Raw genomic sequence first — 22,176 nt, forward strand, 5'->3', positions numbered from 1 at the left:
CTGGTTCAGCACTGCCACCCTCTGGTTCACCACTGCCACCCTCTGGTTCACCCCTGCCACCCTCTGGTTCACCCCTGCCACCCTCTGGTTCACCACTGCCACCCTCTGGTTCATCACAGCACCCTCTGGTTCACCCCTGCCACCCTCTGGTACAGCACTGTCACCCTCTGGTTCACCACTGCCACCCTCTGGTTCACGACTGCCACCATCTGGTTCATCACAGCACCTCAGGTTAACCCCTGCCACTCTCTGGTACAACACTATCACCGAACACAGAAAGGTATGAGGAGGGCCTGAGGGATTTTAGAGACCAAGACACATTCCCTAGCTACATGTAGAAAAACAAAAGAGTGTCAGAGGGTCTGGTTTATCTATGTGTGGGTCATTAAACTAACAGGACCGTGTCAGATCATCTAACCAAAACAGAAAAAAGAAAGAATTGTTGGATACCAGTGATCACTTACAGGTTATCCATCAGTCACCACACGGAACCGCCCTTCATCATTTGGCATTCCTGTTATTCACAATCATTGGTACGTCACTGGCTCTAGTGAAGGGGGTCAGATGGTATAACCTCCTGAGAGCCAAGTGGCGGCCAAATAGTGGTAGAGTGACACAAACTACCCATCAATTCGTATGGTGGGTGACTGATTTGCAGTGCTGTGAAAGAGGGTGTGTGGATAGGGTGAGAGAAGATATATAAAATTGGGTGAGTGAGCAAAAATAAGAAAACTTTATTAGGTCATATGCTCGCTCCACCAACATTAGAAAGCAGCATAGGTAGTTTTAACAAATATCTACCTTGATATTAGATTGGTCTCAGGGGTCGAGGGAAGCACCGCACTAATATAGGAAGCAAAAACATCAGGTGTTACAAAAATCCTAAGATCTAGAAAGGCAATCTCAGTTTTACTTGCCTCTATTGTGAAGCGAAGAAAGTTGTTCCTGTTGTTAAGCCAATCAAGAAATGACATGAGAGTTTCGTGAGTTCCTCGCCACACAACTAGTATATCATCAATATACCGTTTCCATAACCTTATACAGGTAACGAATGGATTTGTATCAACAAGGACATGCTCTTGTTCGAAGTTGTGTACATACAAATTAGCCAAGCTGGGAGCAAAATGCTTGTTCCGGAAGTCTGTAAATAGATAGTCTCTTCGAATTTAAAGAAATTCTTCTTCATGGCCAGAGTGGCACAGGCCATGATGAAGCTCACAGGAGTGATGCTGTCTAAATCACGAACCGACAAGAGAGCAAAGATGACATCCAGAGTCTCATCTTGTGGTATTGATGTATAGAGTGATTCTACATCGAGAGAGACTAGATGGTCATTGATTATATCAAATTCTATGTCCGGAAGAATGCGTAGCACATCTGTTGTGTCCTTAAGATATGTAGGCACCATGCAACATTGAAGACGCTGCTCTCTCTCCTTCTGACAAACCACGTTCTCAACTTAGATACCATCGACTAGTTTAGTGTCAACTTTACTAGAAAGATAGATTCCCATTTTTAATGGGTAATCGGTGCTGGGCTGCAAAGAAACCTCCTATATGGCTTAATGAGACCTGCCATTTGTTCTTAATCTCCACAAAAGACCAAGAGGCATTAAACATACAAGCATGTTTGTTTTTTGCTTCCTATATTAGTGCGGTGCTTCCCTCGACCCCTGAGCCATTGCCAGGCGGGGTGGAGCCTCCTACTCCAACTATCATGGTAAGAGGGAGTTGTTGAACGACATACTTTCATGTCTCATATTGTAATATCGATGAGATCAATGGGTTAATTTCAAACTTGCTCACTAGCTCAATGTGCATTATAACATGATGCTTGATTCCTATGTAAGTGGTCATTATCCATGTACTAGTCTGTGTCCCATTTTTCTCTCCTTCACAGTGACGAATATACTTTCTACAATCCAAAGAATACACCTCACTTATCAGGTGATCTTTTTTCATGTTGTAAGAAATTTAAGTATAATGTCACGTTTAATTTATTTTTCACACTTCACTTCACTTTTTGCAGTAGCATCCATATGTCTTTCGGTCCTGATGAAAGCAATGGACTCATTAGTCCCCATAAGTTTGCTGAAACATGTCGACCAATCTAATATCAAGGTAGATATTTGTTAAAACTACCTATGCTGCTTTTTAATGTTGGTGGAGCGAGCATATGACCTTTTTTTGCTCACTCACCCAATTTTATATATCTTCACTCACCCTATCCACACACCCTCTTTCACAGCACTGCAAATCAGTCACCCACCATATGAATTGATGGGTAGTTTGTGTCACTCTACCACTATTTGGTTTCTGTTTTGGTTAGATGATCTGACACGGTCCTGTTAGTTTAATGACCCACACATAGATAAACCAGACCCTCTGGCACTCTTTTGTTTTTCTACATGTAGCTAGGGAATGTGTCTTGGCCTCTAAAATCCCACAGGCCCTCCTCATACCTTTCTGTGTTCGTTGTCTTAGAGCAGCTTGTTAGCTGCGGGCCTTTGTATGTAACGTTTGTAAAAACAATTTACAAAGTCTTGCACGTGTTAAGACTTCGCAGCTTTATAGTGTGTCTTGTGATATAAGACGGCAGCAGGTTTCTCAAGAGTTTCTTTGGCAGCATGGCAGACAATCATGGTCTGGCATTTGATGAGAATGATTTACAACGGGTTCTCGATGAGCAACCCAATCTACTAGAGTCAATACCAGTGCTTCCGAATAACAGTACAGACGATTGGGGTAAAATCCTAGGTTCGAAAAAATCACACACTCGAACAACTCTACACGGGACGATTATGGCCCAATATCTTAGAAAGAACTGTGCTCCGTCAGGCCTGATTGTGACAAACACCCCGAGATTGTTCCTTAAAGATAAGGAGTTCTTAAAAAACTGGTCCCTCATAGCCTGGAGGTGTACCAGAGACTGGCTGATCCTGATCATACAGACGTCACAGAGGATAGCTGACACAATCTTGATAGAGATTCAAGTCCTAGAGTCCCAGATAAAAACGACTCTGACCAGCAAAGCTTATAAACAAGGACAAGATGAGGCCAATAAAAGCAATCAGGACTTCAAAGATTTCACTCTGTTTACAAAAATGGAAAAATTCAAAAAAGACTTAGAGAAATTTAGTCTAGAAAGGATATATCCTTATACTAGTGACTCGTATGTACCCCCAGACTTTAATGCAAAAAATCGCAGGAATGAATCATCCTATGGGTCGTCATCCTCTGAAGACAATTTGACGGACTCTGATTCCTCTAATCAAAGTAATCCCCAAAGAGGTACTAGGGGAAAGAGGTACCAGAGGAACTGGAGAGGCAACCAAAATCAGAACCATTCATGGTGGCAACCAGGACCATGGCAATTTGGTAATCCAATGTTCCCACAACCGATGGGCCCCTTTCAACCACCAATGGGTCCATTCCCACCGCCACAATTTGGAGGCAACTATGGTGGACAGCCGCCTTTTTAGGGTTTGGCCGGGGACGACCCCGGGGACGCAGAAGAGGTCAACAACCCCGGGTACATTTCAGCCCTCCACCAGAGACGAGGAACCTCAGGAGCAACACTTCGAAGAACAAGACAGGCCCAGTGAATGTGGGGGCGAGCTCGTCATCAATCTAAGCTCATACAGGACTACCCCGTTGGAAGACAAAGTCCTTAACAGAGGGTTAGGTTTTGTGCCCACTGTCAGAAATGATCAATTTGACACCAATGTGGAAATGGCCAAATTTTTCCGCAAAGTCCGGCTGCAATTCTTTTTTTCAAACCAAGACAAGAAAGAATTGGACCCAGGAGACAAGAACACTGGACTAAAGAAGAAATCTACTTTCAACCCTGGTCCACACATGGTACCAGTACAAGTACTGACATTTGAACAGGCTGTGGAAAAGGATATTGAGATACTATTTTCCACCGAAGAAGACAGTTTTTTCAATTTCTCAAAAGCAGAACAAAATGCATTGAAATCCTTGGCTGCGAATACAGATCTTACCATCAAACCAGCAGACAAGGGGGGAGCCATTGTCCTTATGGATACCAGTGACTATCGGAACGAATGTCTGAGACAGCTTAATAATAGAGAGGCATATCGCCCTCTAGGAGAAGATCCCACAAGCAATATGCAGAAAACAATCAATGAGATGGTGGAAGAAGCACTCACTGAAGGGTGGGTCACTCGACAAGAAGCAGCCTTTCTGATTACGGAACATCCAGTCATGCCTTATTTTTATTGCCTTCCTAAGGTACACAAGACACAAAGGCCACCACCAGGTCGCCCAATAATTTCGGGCATTGGTTCCATTTTAGAACCTCTTTCCACCTTTGTCGATCATTTCCTGCGCCCCATGGTGCAGGAAATGCCTACATATCTTAAGGACACAACAGATGTGCTACGCATTCTTCCGGACATAGAATTTGATATAATCAATGACCATCTAGTCTCTCTCGATGTAGAATCACTCTATACATCCATACCACAAGATGAGACTCTGGATGTCATCTTTGCTCTCTTGTCAGTTCGTGATTTAGACAGCATCACTCCTGTGAGCTTCATCATGGCCTGTGCCACCCTGGCCATGAAGAAGAATTTCTTTAAATTCGAAGAGACTATCTAATTACAGACTTCCGGAACAAGCATGGGAAGCATTTTTGCTCCCAGCTTGGCTAATTTGTATGTACACAACTTCGAACAAGAGCATGTCCTTGTTGATACAAATCCATTCGTTACCTGTATAATGTTATGGAAACGGTATATTGATGATATACTAGTTGTGTGGCGAGGAACTCACGAAACTCTCATGTCATTTCTTGATTGACTTAACAACAGGAACAACTTTCTTCGCTTCACAATAGAGGCAAGTAAAACTGAGATTGCCTTTCTAGATCTTAGGATTTTTGTAACACCTGATGGTCTACAATCAGAATTATACAGAAAGCCAATGGCAAAGATTTCCTTGCTATGTTACGATAGCCACCATCCAAAGTCCCTCAGACAGAATCTACCGTATGGGCAATTCCTGAGGGTGCAGAGAAACTGTTCTACCAAAGAATGTTATGTAAAACATGCAAAAACTTTACAACATCAATTACATGACAGGAAATATCCTCCCAAATTGGTAAAACAATCGATGAAACGGGCGAGCAATAATAACAGACAAGCCTTGTTAGAACCCTCACTACCAAAAGTTACATCCAACAGACTGACCCGCGTAACAACTTTTGGGACATTGTCAAATAAGATACAAAAAATTGTGAAAAAACACTGGTCCATATTAAACTCGGGGCAAAGAGAAATTGAGTCACCACTGTTCTCTTTCAAACGTGGGACAAACTTGAGAGACCGCATTGTCCATACCAGACCCCAGATGAGGATGCCCAGGGCCCTAGGCACCATCTGGGATCTTCCACCAGTTGTAGGACATCACCCATGTGGATCTTGTCAGGCCTGTCCGCAAACTACTAGATCAACGGAAATTGACATTGGCACAGACAAACCGTGGAGACAGGTCAAATTCACCAATGGCAACAGCGAGAAATTGGTTTACCTTATTACTTGTCCATGCGGCCTACAGTACGTAGGAATGACATCTCGCAAAATCAAACTACGTATCTCAGAGCACAAAAGCACAATCCGGTGTAAGAGACAGGCAACAAAACTAACCACACACTTCCTGGACAAAAAGCATGACCCTACTGCCTTCACTTGGACAGTGCTTGAACAACCTTACATTCCCCCCCATGTGACAGATTTCACTAACTTTCTGCTCCACAAAGAACAAAAGTGGGTGTTCAAACTGAAGACTAATAAAAATGGTTTGAATGACGACATCCCATGGTCCACTCAGTAAATTCCATACACCCACCATTCCTCTTACTCACAATTGTACAACTGTATAAATCCCCTACCATTCAGTATGAATGTATGGAGAATTGTTGGTTGGGTCATTTAAATCGCTCACCTTGCAAGTCTGCCTTAGTAATTTCCAGAGGCTACAGAGATAAGCTGTTTCAAGAGACTTTATATAGGGTCTCTTCACACATTCTTTGTTAGAACCGAGTAAGCGAAGAGAACCTGCTTAGTGCTGGCATGCGCTTAGCCTTTAATGAATAGCCTTACATAGTGTTTACGCCATAAGAGTCTTCTTTACCAGCTTCCAATAACAACGGAATGCCTACGCATAGACTAGGAGGTATTTCACTTTATGTTGTTGCCTAGCAGCAACATCTATAAAATGCTGGTCCAACACTGAACACGTGATGTCCAATCTGCGTATAGACTTGGCGATTTTTTCTTACAGTCTGTCACTGTATCCTAACTGTGTTCTGAGTGAGTGTAAGCGGCTATTTCATTGACATGATTTCATGCAAATAAGTTCTATCTAAATCATTGTCAAAAACACGGAAGGCTCGCGTGCAGAGTACATATTATTTATCCTGCCTTGTTGCTTAGCATCAATAGCAACAGCTCCATAGTCCAATCGGAGACCAGCACGATATAACACGTGACGACTAATCCGCCTATTGACAAGGCGGTTGGAACATTGACCCTGCCATCTTATTTCATCTGCGCTCTAATTGGTCCAAACGATCATGTGACCGCGAGCGTCCAATTGCTGGACACCTCAAAGGCTCCTCTCACACCGGCTCCGGTACCTCCCCAACTGGCTCAGACGGAGGCTACGGAGTACCGACGGAGAGGTAAGCGGTATACGAGGGTCGGGACGCCTCTCTTCCCAGGGACTCTAGCCCTTTGGTATAATGCTGGCGCCCCTTTTCCGTATGCGTAAGCTAGATGTAATTGCTATTTAGACTCGCAAGATTGCCATCTGCTCTCTAGTAGTCCTAAACACCATGCAACATTGAAGACGCTGCTCTCTCTCCTTCTGACAAACCACGTTCTCAACTTAGATACCATCGACTAGTTTAGTGTCAACTTTACTAGAAAGATAGATTCCCATTTTTAATGGGTAATCGGTGCTGGGCTGCAAAGAAACCTCCTATATGGCTTAATGAGACCTGCCATTTGTTCTTAATCTCCACAAAAGACCAAGAGGCATTAAACATACAAGCATGTTTGTTTTTTGCTTCCTATATTAGTGCGGTGCTTCCCTCGACCCCTGAGCCGTTGCCAGGCGGGGTGGAGCCTCCTACTCCAACTATCATGGTAAGATATTGTAATATCGATGAGATCAATGGGTTAATTTCAAACTTGCTCACTAGCTCAATGTGCATTATAACATGATGCTTGATTCCTATGTAAGTGGTCATTATCCATGTACTAGTCTGTGTCCCTTTTTTCTCTCCTTCACAGTGACGAATATACTTTCTACAATCCAAAGAATACACCTCACTTATCAGGTGATCTTTTTTCATGTTGTAAGAAATTTAAGTATAATGTCACGTTTAATTTATTTTTCACACTTCACTTCACTTTTTGCAGTAGCATCCATATGTCTTTCGGTCCTGATGAAAGCAATGGACTCATTAGTCCCCATAAGTTTGCTGAAACATGTCGACCAATCTAATATCAAGGTAGATATTTGTTAAAACTACCTATGCTGCTTTTTAATGTTGGTGGAGCAAGCATATGACCTAATAAAGTTTTCTTATTTTTGCTCACTCACCCAATTTTATATATCTACACTCACCCTATCCACACACCCTCTTTCACAGCACTGCAAATCAGTCACCCACCATACGAATTGATGGGTAGTTTGTGTCACTCTACCACTATTGGGCCGCCATTTGGCTCTCAGGAGGTTATACCATCTGACCCCCTTCATTTGAGCCAGTGACGTACCAATGATTGTGAATAACAGGAATGCCAAATGATGAAGGGCGGTTCCGTGTGGTGACTGATGGATAACCTGTAAGTGATCACTGGTATCCAACAATTCTCTCTTTTTTCTGTTTTGGTTAGATGATCTGACACGGTCCTGTTAGTTTAATGACCCACACATAGATAAACCAGACCCTCTGACACTCTTTTGTTTTTCTACAGCACTATCACCGTCTGGTTCACCACTTCCATCCTCTGGTTCACGACTGCCACCCTTTGGTTCATCACAGCACCCTCTGGTTCACCCCTGCCACCCTCTGGTACAGCACTGTCACCCTCTAGTTCACCACTGCCACCCTCTGGCTCATGACTGCCACCCTCTGGTTCATCACAGCACCTCTGGTTCACCCCTGCCTCCCTCTGGTTCATCACTGTCACCCTCTGGTTCATCACTGCCACCCTCTGGTTCACCACTCCCACCCTCTACCGAGACCTTTTGTGACGCAGCGGCAGCACAAAAGATGTGCCATGGTGCTGGACATTAACAAGGTGACGCATCTGAGAGATGCATCACATTGTAAAGCCCTGCACCATCAGGAGGCTTCCGGTGCAGGGGAGGGCATTCCTGTGCAGGAACGCCTCCTAAAAGTGGCTGAGTGAAATCTACAAGAATTCACTCAGTCACTTTTAGGCCAATGCTGCGTCAAAACCCTGCACCTGCTCGAAGCAGGCGCAAGGCTTGATGCAGCATTGGGGAGATAGGGCCCCGAGAGCATTGCTTGAGCTGCGTCACAAGCTCGACGCAGCTCCAGAAATGCGCTGCTTTTACGGCACAGATGCGTGATGCATCTGTGCCTTTTTTGCCACATGGTGCGCCGCATTGTAAATGTGGCGCACCATGGGTGGCGGAACTGCGGTGCACAATAACTGGCGCATCCCTGGGGATGCGCCAATTATTGTAAATCTGCCCCTATACATTTAGCCAACGAGGGAGCACTTACGGATTAGACAGTAGAAAGTACTCCAGTTGAGTAGAGGTATTGCACAAAGAGGTGGCATCTTCGCGGACAAACACGCAGGGTGGGATTCATTCTTCCCCCTGTTAGACTCGTTTTTTGTGCCCTCCTGCCCTCTGTTAGACTTGTTTTTCCCTTGTTTTTCTGCCTTTCTGCCCCCTGTTAGACTCGTTTTTCGTGCCCTTCTGCCCTCTGTTAGACTCATTTTTCCCTTGTTTTTCTGCCCTTCTGCCCTCTGTTAGACTCGTTTTTTGTGCCCTTCTGCCCTCTGTTATTCCCTTGTTTTTGTGCCTTTCTGCCCTCTGTTAGACTTGTTTTTTGTGACCTTCTGCCCTCCGTTAGACTCGTTTTTGAGCCTTTCTGCCCCGTTAGACTAGTTTTTTGTGCCCTTCTGCCCTCTGTTAGACTCATTTTTCCCTTGTTTTTCTGCCCTTCTGTCCTCTGTTAGACTCGTTTTTTGTGCCCTTCTGCCCTCTGTTAGACTCGTTTTTTCCTTGTTTTTCTGCCCTTCTGCCCTTTGTTAGACTGCTTTTTGTGCCTTTCTGCCCTCTGCATCACCACATCATCACTCAGCGCTACCCCAGCATCACTCAGCACCACCACATTATCACTCAGCACCACCACATTATCACTCAGCACCGCCACAGCACCAATCAGCGCCACCACAGCATCGCCACCACAGCATCACTCAGTGCCACCACATTATCACTCAGCACCACCACAGCACCACTCAGCACCACCACAGCATCACTCAGCACCACCACAGCATCACTCAGCACCATCCCAGTATCACTCAGCACCACCACAGCACCACTCAGCATCACCACAGCACCACTCAGCACCACCACAGCACCACTCAGCGCCACCCCAGCATCAATCTGCGCAACCATTCAACAACAACTGGTTCAAATATGTTCTCTCAATGTTTCAAACTTTATTACAAATGTCACAAAAAGATGTTAATATTTCACTTCTGATCTTAGATTTTCGTCACAATAAAATACACTGAACATAATCTTCACAAAAGTTATTTACAAAAGTTTAAGCTATTGCCATTATAAATTAAAATCACTTTTATTTAAGTATTAATTATTTAAAAAAATTAAAAGCCATTATAATTTGTAATATCAATACAGCTAAGTCACGTAAATACAAAACATGTTGCATTACAAATGCTATAGGTGTCACATTTGCAAAAGTTATAACTATTGGCATTGTAAATGACAAAGCAATTAATTTAGCTATTTTCAAAACCAACACATAAATAAAAAAAATTGTCATTTACAAGACCAATAGCTCAATCTTTCCGAATGCGAGACCTATTGCATTGCAAATGCTTGTTTTTATATCTGTCAGTGCTTCCTGTTGAGGTTTAATTTTCGTGACAGGCACCTCATGGCCTACTTGTAACTGATCTCTGACCCTGCTTCAAGGGTCAGAGCAGGGTCAGAGAATAGTTGCAAGTAGGAGGCGCCAGGAAGCACTTACAGGCTTACAGCAGCAGGTGCCCAAGTTGAAGTTAATTTCTTTGTAACCCTTTTGTAAAAGGTTACAAAAAATTAGCTTCAACTTTTGCACCTGCTGCTGTAACCCTATAAGTGCTTGGCTTAAAATTCGTCCCCGCTGATTCGCGGATTTTACCGCGATTTCGCAAGATTCTCGGATCGCGAAATCGCGGAAAATCCGCAAATTCCGCGAGCGAAACGAATTTTCAGCCCATGCTTAGTGCCGGTAGTGTGGAGAGGGTGCTGGTGATGTGGAGAGCGGGGTCACCTCAGTAGAGAGTTATGATCCTGGCCGTCCCTCTAGAGGTTAAAGGTGACTTGATGGGGGTCGTAGGTGCTTTCCGTCTCTCCACCACCTTCACCACAGGCTAGTGTTAGGCCTGTGGTGTGTTCCACTCAACGGTGGTCAGAACTGTCCAAGAGGGATAGGTGAGCCACCTCTCTCTACCTTCCTTCTTTTTGGTGGTGTGCACTGGGCTTCATAAAGTAAGCCTGGGGTGCGTTCCATTTTTAGAGTTAGCCTGAGGTGGTCAGGACTGACCGGATGAGCTAAGGGAGCTAACAGGCTCGGTACAGACAGTGAGGGTCTGTCTGTGGGGGGAAAAAAGCCATTCAGTGTTGATTGTTGTCAGGCCAGGTATGAAGTTATTTTGTCAGCCATCTTGTGGTTGGTTCCCGAGAGCTCTGCCCCTGTGGGGGGAGGAGGGGTAAGGGGAGTCGGTTCAAGAGTGGCGTGGGGGGGGGGGGGGGTCGCGCTGCACTATGGAGAGGTCGAAATGTCCTGAAGTCGGTGTAAGTTGCTAGGTTCTGGGCAGGGCATTCGTTTGCACTATTCCTGCCGATTTGCTGGTATGGCGGCCATTTCGGGGACAGGCATGGGCGAGTGGAGGGGGCTTTGTCAGAGCCTGACGGACATGCCTACCAAATGGTTAATCAGGAAAGACTACATCTCCCATAAGGCCTAGCGGTAAGGGGGAGGGCCAGGAAGGCATTTAGCTATGCGAGAGACAGAGGTGCTCGCACGTGATTTTGTCCTGAGAGTCTGCAGGTCAGCGGACGCCCTGTTCCCGCGGAGCTACTGTGGGTTTCTTTGTTGCTTCCACTTTGCTGGTCCGACTTAGCGGCTGCGGAGAGGTATTTGCGTGCTTGCTCGGCTGAGTCGGTACGCCCGTGACTTTCTACAGCTGTTTGCTGTGGGTTCAGGAGTGAGAAGCGAGGAGATGCAGGATTGCCCCCTCCGTGCCCTCACTGGTTGCAGTCTGAACTTTCACTCGGCTGAGTGATAACACCGGAGAGACATTGTGTGGAGTCTACAGTTACCTGAGAGTGGGCCTGGGAGACGCTGGATTTGCCCCCTCCCTGGCCGTATCAGGTAGTTGCTTTAGGTGTGCACTCATTGCGGAAAGAGAGTCGGGAGACGCCAGATTGCCCCCTCCCAGATTCTCGTGCCAATTTAACGCCCAATTTTCGGGTGGTCTTATTGCGGAGAAGCAGTGAGACTTTATTCTGAAAACCTTTGCCTGCCGGTAACACTGCTTTTGTCTTATTTTCTTTGACTGTGTTGTTTTCAAACATTAGTGGGCAGTTCTCTACTGCCAGACATTTAGGTAGTGAAGACTGACCACCGTACCGTTATATTTGTTTTGGATCCTCATGCGGGGAGGAGAATTATTTCGCCCCAGAGAACTGAGATGCCAAAGGACCTGATTTATTAAGGATCTTGTGAGGGTGTTTTGGTACGTATGGTATTTGGGTGGTTTGTGAATACAGGGCCGATTGAATGCTGTCCCGAGATTAACACGGTTGTCATTCATCCATTATAGGTCAACCGTGTTTCATGAGAGAAGTATCTCAGATGAGGGAAGGGGTCATCTCCTGAATAATTAGCAGGTACTGTCTAAGGTCAGGATAACAATACAGGAGAGCAGAAAGAAGAGTGTGTGTATTAATGTGTGCCTTCTTTTGTTACAAGTGTCCCTTCCACTGCTGCTCCTACTCTTACCTATCCCTCGCTTGACTGCTTTTGTGCTCTGGATGCTTTTAGCTCGCCAGAGTGCAGCGACGTCAGGAGGTGGACCCCATTTGAGCATTGTTCCGACCTCGAGGATCCAGCAGCAGTGACAGGCTTAGCTACAGTTCTGAACTGACTACATGCTGCGAAGCACTCTGCCACTGCTGTCCTGACTAGACAACGACCGCATGGTTACTGGAATACTTTCCATGAAATTCACTTTCAACTTGCGGCGAGGCTTGGAGCGTTACACACTGCTTCACACACCGCCGAACAGCGATAAGTCACCTTGAACTAATTATTTGCCACGTTGCAATTTACCTCCATTATTTTTATTAGATTATCGCCGTATGGTTGATTTTCACAACTGTCCCTGAATTCTCCATGTGTGGCAAAACTTCTCCATGTACCGGTATTAGCTTTTGTTCACCGCGTCTAAGCTACAATTTCATTCAACATACCGCTTATCAACAGGTGTGGCCAGTAACCTCCCTCCTTTTAAATAAAAGCCAGCATCAATACAGCGAAGCCCACAAACTTGTTTTCAAAGTCAAGAAGTCAACTAACATACCAAATAGAAGCGGTTCCACCTTGAAAATAGACCGTGGCAGCCCTCAAGCAATCATAGTCGGGCAGCGTTAGGAAGTCAGATTGCAATTCTCTCTATACAGACCCCAATTGACTTCAGTCCTGAAGATGGTTTCCGCAATTAATTCATAGGAAACCGAAACGTCGACATTTCATCTTATCCCTGTCTTGTTTTATTCAGTGTGATTTGGGATAGGAGTTTTTAGGTTATGTTGAGTCACGTATTAATTTACTTATGTGTGTACCCACAGTCCTAATTTTCTGTTTGTTCACTTATCTGCATATGAAGTGATTTCTTGAAAAAAAAATTGGATAAAATTATATTTTTCTAATACACCTTGTGTTGTTTTTTGTATGTTGTGTCTTGTTGAAACAAATTGTTTAAACTGAATCGAAACTCCACAGTGTTTGATTGATTCTTAACAAGGATCACTAACCGATCCTTCCTAAAATTAGTCTAAATAATTAAGTACGCATAAAACAAATTCCCTTGAAGGCATCTTCACCCATTCATTTTCATTACCCAAGCCCTCAAGGGTTTTCTTGGGTTGCTCACTTTTTGTAAATCAATTAGCTACAGTTAGGCAGGGGGGGTCGTGCCTCACCATGGATCGATGGGAAAATGTCCCACAGCGGTACCAGGTGCCTTTAAGATTAGTAAATCCACTTACTGGTACATCTGTGTCATAATTCGGCTAGTTTAGTCTGGCGAGGCGGCCATTTTGAGGTCTGGTGTCCGAGGGTTGGAGTTGTCTCCGAGTCTCTCTCGTTAATTCAGACTTTTTCTCCTCTTGCCTTGGGGTGAGATCCACGATGTGATCGCCTAGAGGTGAGTGTCTTTATAGTTTTCCTTCCTTATTAACCCCTTGAACGCTGTGGTAATTCCACCGCGGCGCTAGGGGGCATGGGGGCCACGCGGCGCCGCCATGCTCATGACGGAACCACTCCGTCACGAACCGCAGTGGCGCTGTGCTTGTGACGGAATGGTTCCGTCACTGCCCCTGCCCCGCCCGCTCAATGAAACGCTCAGCGCAGTTCGTAATCAGTGCCATGCGGGTGCGGCGGCCGGGCCGTGACGGAACCATTCCGTCACCAACACAGCGCCACCGCGGCTCGTGACGGAATGGTTCCGTCATGAGCAAACAAGGTGTTAATAATGTTACTATTGGTTATTGTTGGTAGTTCTTCTTTTTCGGTGCCCAGGGGAGCATCAAATGTAGTCAGTGATTCTTCGATTCCGCTAATGGGTTTGCACTCCTTCCTTTGTGGCAGTGGGGGTCATAGCACTTCCGCGGTCTCACTAGACTAATGCCCCCCATTTCCAGTGCACTTGGGGCTGCCCGGGAGGTCTGCGGCCGATCTGCAGGGCAGTGGGAGCTTGCGAGCTCCAGGGAGCTTTCAAGTGTGATTCTTAGGCTTTCCTGAGGTTCCGAATATCCCAAGGTTTATTTTTTTTTTTGCCTCAGGCGCTAGCGGTCAGCAATGCCTCTTTCCTCTTCTTGCACTCTCTGGTGCTGGGTGAGCGGCAGGCTTGGAGAGGAAGGGGGGGCAAACAGGGATAACCCCCGGGAGTTTGGAGATTCCAGTGCCCTCGCTTCAGGGATTCTCAGTTTCGATTACCTTTTGTCCTGTAGTTGGCATCAGCGATATTTGGAGTTTTCACCCTCTTCTTGCCCTCTTCTTGCCTGGACCGGTGAGTGGAACTGCAACAAGGGGCTTGTAGTTGCGGTTTCGAGTGTCCTTCGCTACGTCCGGTGGTTGTAAGATGACGGCAGATGGCGGCAGCGATTTTTTTTAGCAGCTTTAGACCTCTTCTTGCCCGGACCGGTGTGGGAATGGCAACAGGAGGCGTGCAGGGGGGCAGGCAGGGTAGTAAATATTAATGCTCCTAAAAAGCGTATGGAAACCACTCGGCTTTACTTGGATTCTTTAAACATAGTGCGTCGACTTGTTTCGGTGTTTTAGCTTTAGATTTGGTTACACCTTCCTCAGGACAACAAATAATTGGGGTCATCAACACCAAGTTTGGTGGAATCCTTCTTTATATTGGATCTCGTGTTATCCAGATCCTTAATAGAGAAATATATCCTATTGTGTCCAAATGGGAGCTCTTCGATCACTCATCTCATTGGTTGTAATTAAAATGGTATCCTTGTGGGCGCTTTTGTGTTCTATGTGATCGTTTTATTTATAATTCTCGTGTGCTTAGCTGCTTTCCTCAAAGCTTCATTTTGTTAATGCAAATTTTAGTACAGGATTCCGTGATCCTTATGTCTGTTAGATCCCCCACGGTGTCACCTTGGGTATCCACTTTGAGATTAATTATTCAACAAGGTTCTTTGTTTCTTTCTTGGAACGAGACGGACCTGCGGTGAAGTACGAGATGGAGCACTAGAAGAACATATCCAGTTCAAAGAACCTTGTTGAAACACCCCCCGGAACAGCTGTCCAAAGCCCCCTGCTGAACTCACGCTGCACCAAGTCATTGTTCCTCAGCTTCCCCCTGATCGCAGGACTCCTTGTCCGGCCGCTGCACACTATCCAACCAGTCCGCTGCGACATCAGGATTATCGAAGAACCAGGCCTTCCCATCAAGTTCCACTCAAAGACGGGCAGGAAACATCATGGCGTACCTCATGCCTTTGTCTCTCAGTTTCTTCTTGATCGAGACAAACCTCTGCCTCTGTTTCTGCACCGCCTGAGTAAAATCCGGAAAGAACAGGACCGTCGCATTCTCAAATTCCAAAGGATCAGCCGCACGAACCCCCTGCAGGAAAGCGTCCCTGTCCCGAAAATTAAGGACTCGGGCAATGATCGGTCTGGGATTCGCCCCAACCCGGGGCCTGCCACCCGGCACCCTATGGGCCCATTCCACCGTGAAAAGCTTACTGTGACCCTTTGGTTTGAGGTGGTTAAGCATAAGGTTCTCCACAAAAAGATCCATGGCCTGCCCCTCCGCCCTTTCCGGGACACCCAGGATGTGAACATTGTTGCGTCAGGTCCGCCGTTCGTACTCATCCAGCCCCCGATCAGTGCTCTCCCTAGAAGTCCGAAGATCACGTACCTCCTGCTGCAACTGGCTCACATCATCTATAAGACTCGTTGTCTTCACCTCCATCGATTGAACCTTCTTGTTCGCCTTCGAGAGGTCCGCCCTGATCAGCCCTACTTCTAACGACACGGTATCAAGCTTAGTATCCAGGGTCTCCATCTTCTGGCCCTGTGACGTCTGGACCCCATTGATAGCCGCCATGAGGTCTGTTAAGGTTGGTTCTTCTGCAGCGGAGCGATTATCGGCGCTGCCTCCCGGTCCCTTCTTAGACTTCTGAGGTGACCCCTTAGGCAAGGTATACCTATCCAGCTTGTTAGAATGCACCTGTCTGCCTCCCCTGGCGGTCTTAGGCAGCTGTTTTTCCGAGTCCGTCTTTGTCGCCATTTTGTCACACTCCAGACGACCACCGTCAAGATCTGGGATTAAGCTTGGTGGGCACCCAGCCGATCAGTACGTATACTGTCTCTCCAACATGGGCCTGACCCAATCCAGTGTCCCAGGTTCAGGCGCACAGCAGCCGATACCCCCGGGGCGAACGTCCACCAGGACCACCTGCGCCGCAATCAGCCCCTCCAGATGACCCAGACGAAGGCCAACCAAGGATGCAGGACTGCCTCAGTTCAGTCTCTTGCACCTGCAGCGCTCCGCATCAATCATGGAGACCCGGCATCGTCGCAAATGCCCTCCCGGATCCAATGGGCACCTCTACCAGCTTGTGAGTCACCTCCGGGACCCCCAGCACACAGGGTGAGACCGATCGTCCCCCGCCCTTCACCACTTTTGAAACTGGCATTACCGCCTCAGCCGAGGCGTCTTCAGGGCACCCCACCAGGGACCCCCAGGCAGGCCTCTGCGCAGCCCCGGATACAGCCCCAGCAGCACCGCGGGGGCAGACAATCCCACCAGACCGGTGTCACGGGCCCACAGGGGGACCACCATACACCCGGACCGTGGTTCAGGGACCCCCCTCCTCCAAGGGGGGCCCAGAGAAGCAGGGGAGGCAGCAAAAGGGCAGCAGCCAGACACCCCCGTGACCGCCGACCAGACTGGCACAAGGCCGTCCTCGCGGCCGATGTTGACTAACTCCGGCCGGGGGTGCTGAAAATCGAGGCCCCGGCTTTCAGCCGCTGCAGGCCGCGATCTTGCAGGCGGCGCAGCGCAATCGGCGGAGCACCAGGAGAGACCAGGGACGCCTCCGCGAGCTCCGATTAGGTTCCCCCGCCCGAATCAAGGGTTGAGGGACAGAAAATTAGGCAGGATCGCATGCCGGTGGAGCGGGCCCGGCCGGAGCCGATCTTCAGGTGGCCATCTTGGTTGCCAGCTCGACTCCTCCCCGAATCCAACTGTTAAACTATTGTTGAGATATGCTTCAGTCTTGATGTGAGCTTTGACTGAGCTCCCACAAGTTGTATTACACTTCGCGTTTTTGAAGCAGTGTGATCCAGTGTGAGCGGGTAAGGTATGTAATCAGACAAAAAGCTATCCCATGGTTCATTTCACTGCTGAATATCTCAAAACTGATTTTCATTATTTTATACTTATCGCTTTCCTTCCCCAAACTCTACCTTGGGGCAGCTAATATATTCCCATCAAGGATATTTTATACAAGTACTTTTAAAACAGTATATGTAGCACTTGTCACTTGTGATGGAATTCACTGGGATATAATCATTAAGTAAAGGTATACACTGCGACGCTTGGTATATGCATATATACTAATATGTGTGTTTTCCCGAGCCATGTATGTAAGTCATAATCTTCTTGCCTCTTTCCTCTGAACTGCACAATTTAATAAAATGTGTTTAGAAAAAAGAGGAATAAAAGGGATACTCCCATCAAGGATCAAAGATCTCTTAACCTCAAGATCCTTACTCCTCTCGACCTGATGCGGTGTTTTGCATGCAAAGGGTGAGGCTGGTTACCTATCTTAAATAAGAGTTGGATGGAGTTTGTTCCTTGTCAAGTGTGACCTGGGAAACCTTTGGCTCATATCCCTCCTTTCGTGTGCCTATTGTGCGGTCTCCTTGAGGTGCAGTTGATTACTCTATTTCATTCACAAGTGGAATACGGTTTGATTGACAGGAAATCAGCAAGAATGGGCAGTGTTTTATGCGAAAGGCTACAGACTATCTAAAGGCAGACAATAGTTAATAATCAAGTCATGGATAAAGAATTAGAAATATTAAGAATCTGATCTATCCATCCATCGCAAACTTATCAGGTGGGATTAAAAGTCATATCTATTTCAAGTAAGAGTATTGAGATTTTGGAAGACATGAGTTGCACACAAGAAGATCCTCAGAAACACACACACTAAAACTAGGCAGTAGAAGAATAAAAACATTGTATCTTTCGTTTTTCTACTGAACAGAATGAAAGGCAAAGATTTCCTTTCTTATCACTGCAGACCAAGGGGAAGAGACATACCTACTCGAATATATCTACAACTATTCAAACCATTTTTCTCAGTACAAAGCTCAGACCCACCAGCTACACAAGAGGACATGGAGCAGGCTTTTCCAAAAAGCAGTTCATAAGCCACTGGTAGCTCTCCGGAGACATGTAAGTAGCCAGTGTCTGTGCAACCCAGCATACTAAAGAAGAACATTGTGCTTGATTGAACTAATATGTCAATACCTAATTGAAAAGTGTGCATTTTGAGGCAAAAATGTGTTCTTGCTCCAAACTCATAAACTGAGGCTTAAAGAAAAAATGGTTGAATTTCCAAAATATTTTTAAATATGGTATTTGCGTGATAAATGATGTAGCACTGATGAGATTTATTACCATTGTTATAATTACTTCCATGTCACGATCATTCCACCATGGCTGTTATATTAACTATGTAAAGACATTGTAAAGTGGAAAAGGCTTTTTTACATTTCTGCAATTTCTGCTGGCAACTCTGAGTGATGCACGGAGATGATAGCTGCTGGTAATCTTATATAGGGTGCCCACTAGTATAATCTTGTCTGATGTGGTCCCTATTACAACACTAATAATATTAGTACCTCGAGATGATTTTCATTGAACATAAGTAGCTCTTACTCAAGAAAAGGTTGGAGACCCCTAATATATAGAGCCTTTCACCAATCTGAATAGAATCGTTTTTTGCTGTTGATGTATTTTTTAAAGTCCTGGTTGCACCCCTGGGCTAAGCCTTTTTTTGGTTATTTGGGGTAGTTCACGATAAGGTCCCTGTAACTTTTTGACCACATAAGATATCCTCGCCAATTTTGCATCCTTTTGTTCCAACATCACAGGAATTTCTAAAGGTACCCACAGTTTGTGTGTTCCCCAGGAGGGAACCCATGAATTAGCCAAAATTCAGCAACAATTTTTTTTAGTGAAAAATGGGAAAAAAAGTGCTGCAAGTGTCTGTTTTTCCCCCTGCAAATGGTATCAACAAAGGGTTTGTGGGGCGAAACAACCATTTCCCCAGCTTTCAGGGACCAACAGACTTTTCTCAGAAAACCAACATTTTTGACGCAGTTTTGGCATTTTACTGGGAAATAGCCTATTTTTGCTATTTTTTGCGCTTTCAACCTTCTTCCAGTTAATGGTATGTGACGAGGGGGACCCGGGACTCAGAGACATGTACCCCCCTAATGTGACCCATACCCTGTTGCTCTCGCCCTTTCTCAGGCAGCACCCCGAACCTTGGACGGAAGCCATACCCCACCCTCAACCCGAGACTGACTCACCTGAGGAGCACTGCTTCTTTAACTGGGCGGACCTTGATCCCAGTCCCGCCCACGAGCCCGTGGTAAAACCCTGCCGTGACCCGACACAGGTGTGTGTATCACCCGGAGGCGTAGGAGGTCAGAAGGACGTGGAGAAGGGAGGTGGAGTGGCAAGACTCGCGGGAGCAGAGGACCGGAGAGGAACCGGAGGGGAACCTAGCACAGAGAGCGGAGACATCGGAGGAGCCCGGATTTCGGAAGAAGAGGCGACGGGAGGCGAGGCTGGGGCGAGAGACGACGACTACAGCAACAAGCCAGGAGGCCAACAGGAAGGCGCATCGCTCAGCCACACTTCGAGGGAAGTGTGGCTTACACAGGTACGATCACGCATTTCGGGCTGGGTTGGGCATAGGTGGAACAAACCACCCTGAGAAACACACACGGCATCCCGAAGCACTAAATCCCCTACCCAAGCAACACTACACCGACACCTGGGTCGTGGGAGAACTGGTTCTGCACGTGTGATCCTCACTACCCTCCCTACTCACTGTTTATATAAGCACGAGGACTGATTCTGCCCTTTCTCTCTGTTTTCCGAGCTGGAAGGCGCCAGAGACGAGGACCGGACTACAGGTCCCAGAAGCCCACGGGAAAGAAGGGGAACCGGACCAGAAAGACGCAGAGAGCGGCGTTCCGCCATAGAGGCTGCAGCAGAACTACCCCTTCCCTACTATCGCAGACAGATACAAAGGAGACGTATACTTACAATAAAACCTGCGTTACCCACAGTACCTGTCTCCGTGAGTCTGTTCCCATCCCCCGGCTCACATGGTAGAAATGGGTATGAAAGCAATAATGGATCCTGGAAAGCTATACGTTTTAGAAAGGTAGACAAAATTGTGAATTCAGCAAGGAGTCATTTCTGTAGATCCTTCAAGATTTCTTTATAGAAACAAACAGTTGAAAATAGGAAAAATTGAAAAGAGTTGGAAAAAACTGTTATTTGTGCCAATGTTTTTGCCTGTAACTTCTTCTAAACATGAAAGATTTTTGAAAACAGTATCCTGTTACATCTGCTAGACCTTTCTGGTTGTGGGTATATGTAGGACTTGTAGGTTCACCAAGAACCCGACGAACCCAGAGCCAATAACTGAGCAGCATTCTGCAATGTCTTTCTTAATATGTACCCAGAATCCTTTGCAAACCTCAAACTTTGTTATAAAAAAACAAATTTTCCTCACATTTCTGTGGTAGAAAGTTCTGGAATGTGCGTGGATCCACAAAATTCCACCCAAGCATTCCCCAAAATCTTCTGAGAGAAATTGTACTTCCCTTGTGTGGGTAGGCCTAGTGCCCACGGCAGGAAACGGCCCAAAATGCAACATGGACACACCACATTTTCAGAGTGAAAACAGACCGTTTTTTTGCAAAATTGCTAGCTGTAGATTTTGAACCCTAGCTCTGCCGGCACCTAGGGAGACCTTCTCCTCTGTTATAATGGTTATTTTTATCTATACTATGTTTCTTTATCTTGTTTACTTTGCATTAGTATGCCTTACTCTCATTTAGATCATTTCTGTCTTTCAAAGAGCATATGCTTCAAGGCCTTCATAAGCCATTTTGATTCCTGCCCTGACAGCAATGGGTTGTCACAATATCATATATTTTGGCTCACTAAAATAAACTACTCATGTGCAGGGCGAGAGAGGCCTTTTATTCCACCGGGCACTTGCCTGGAAGACTGGAGTCTTTTGAGTCCGGTTTTAAAAGCCCAGGGCTGCTCCTAGTGCCTCTGACTCTATTACCAGCTCCCCGAGGATTAGTGCAATAGGCACGAGGAGGGAAAGAAAGAAAGAAAGAAAGAAAGAAAGAAAGAAAGAAAGAAAGAAAGAAAGAAAGAAAGAAAGAAAGAAAGAAAGAAAGAGGGGGAGGTGGAAAGATTATCAGAGAGAGAGAGAAAGAGGACCAACGTGCTTTGTGTATCAATCAGTCCCTGGGTCATACAGTTCTGGCACTGCCTTGGTGTAGCATGAGAAAAATGATAAGCAGATTACATGCCTTGCGCTAATAAATTACCTTTTTTCACCTATGGACAGGCAATTTTGAACCAGTATTTGCAGTGACCGGTCATTGGTAATTTACATTTACACTAAAAAAGTCAGTGCAAGAACAACATCTATCCTGGACATAAATTACGTTTTGCACTTGTTGTTAAGCTATATTTTCATTAAAAAGTTGCAGGATTCCCAGTGCAACTTCTCAGTGCAACTGACATAAAGCAGCCTCAGACTTATTGATAGATATTTCGAAAGAAAGATTAAAGGAGAACAATTAACACCAAGTATCTCAGTCCTGGATTTGTGGAAATCCCATTTCGGACACAAAATCCTGTTTTTGTCTGAATCAAGATCATTACTCTGCAACTAATTGCCCAATTTCCAGGTAAAAACCTTGCATAAATTGGCTCAGTTGGACTGGCCTATAGGGCAATTAGGCAGCGCCTGACAGGCATATCAGACAGGTGGGTGAGCC

The sequence above is a fragment of the Lissotriton vulgaris genome, chromosome 4_1, assembly GCF_964263255.1.
Source record: "Lissotriton vulgaris chromosome 4_1, aLisVul1.2, whole genome shotgun sequence".
NCBI classification, from domain to species: Eukaryota; Metazoa; Chordata; class Amphibia; order Caudata; family Salamandridae; genus Lissotriton; species Lissotriton vulgaris.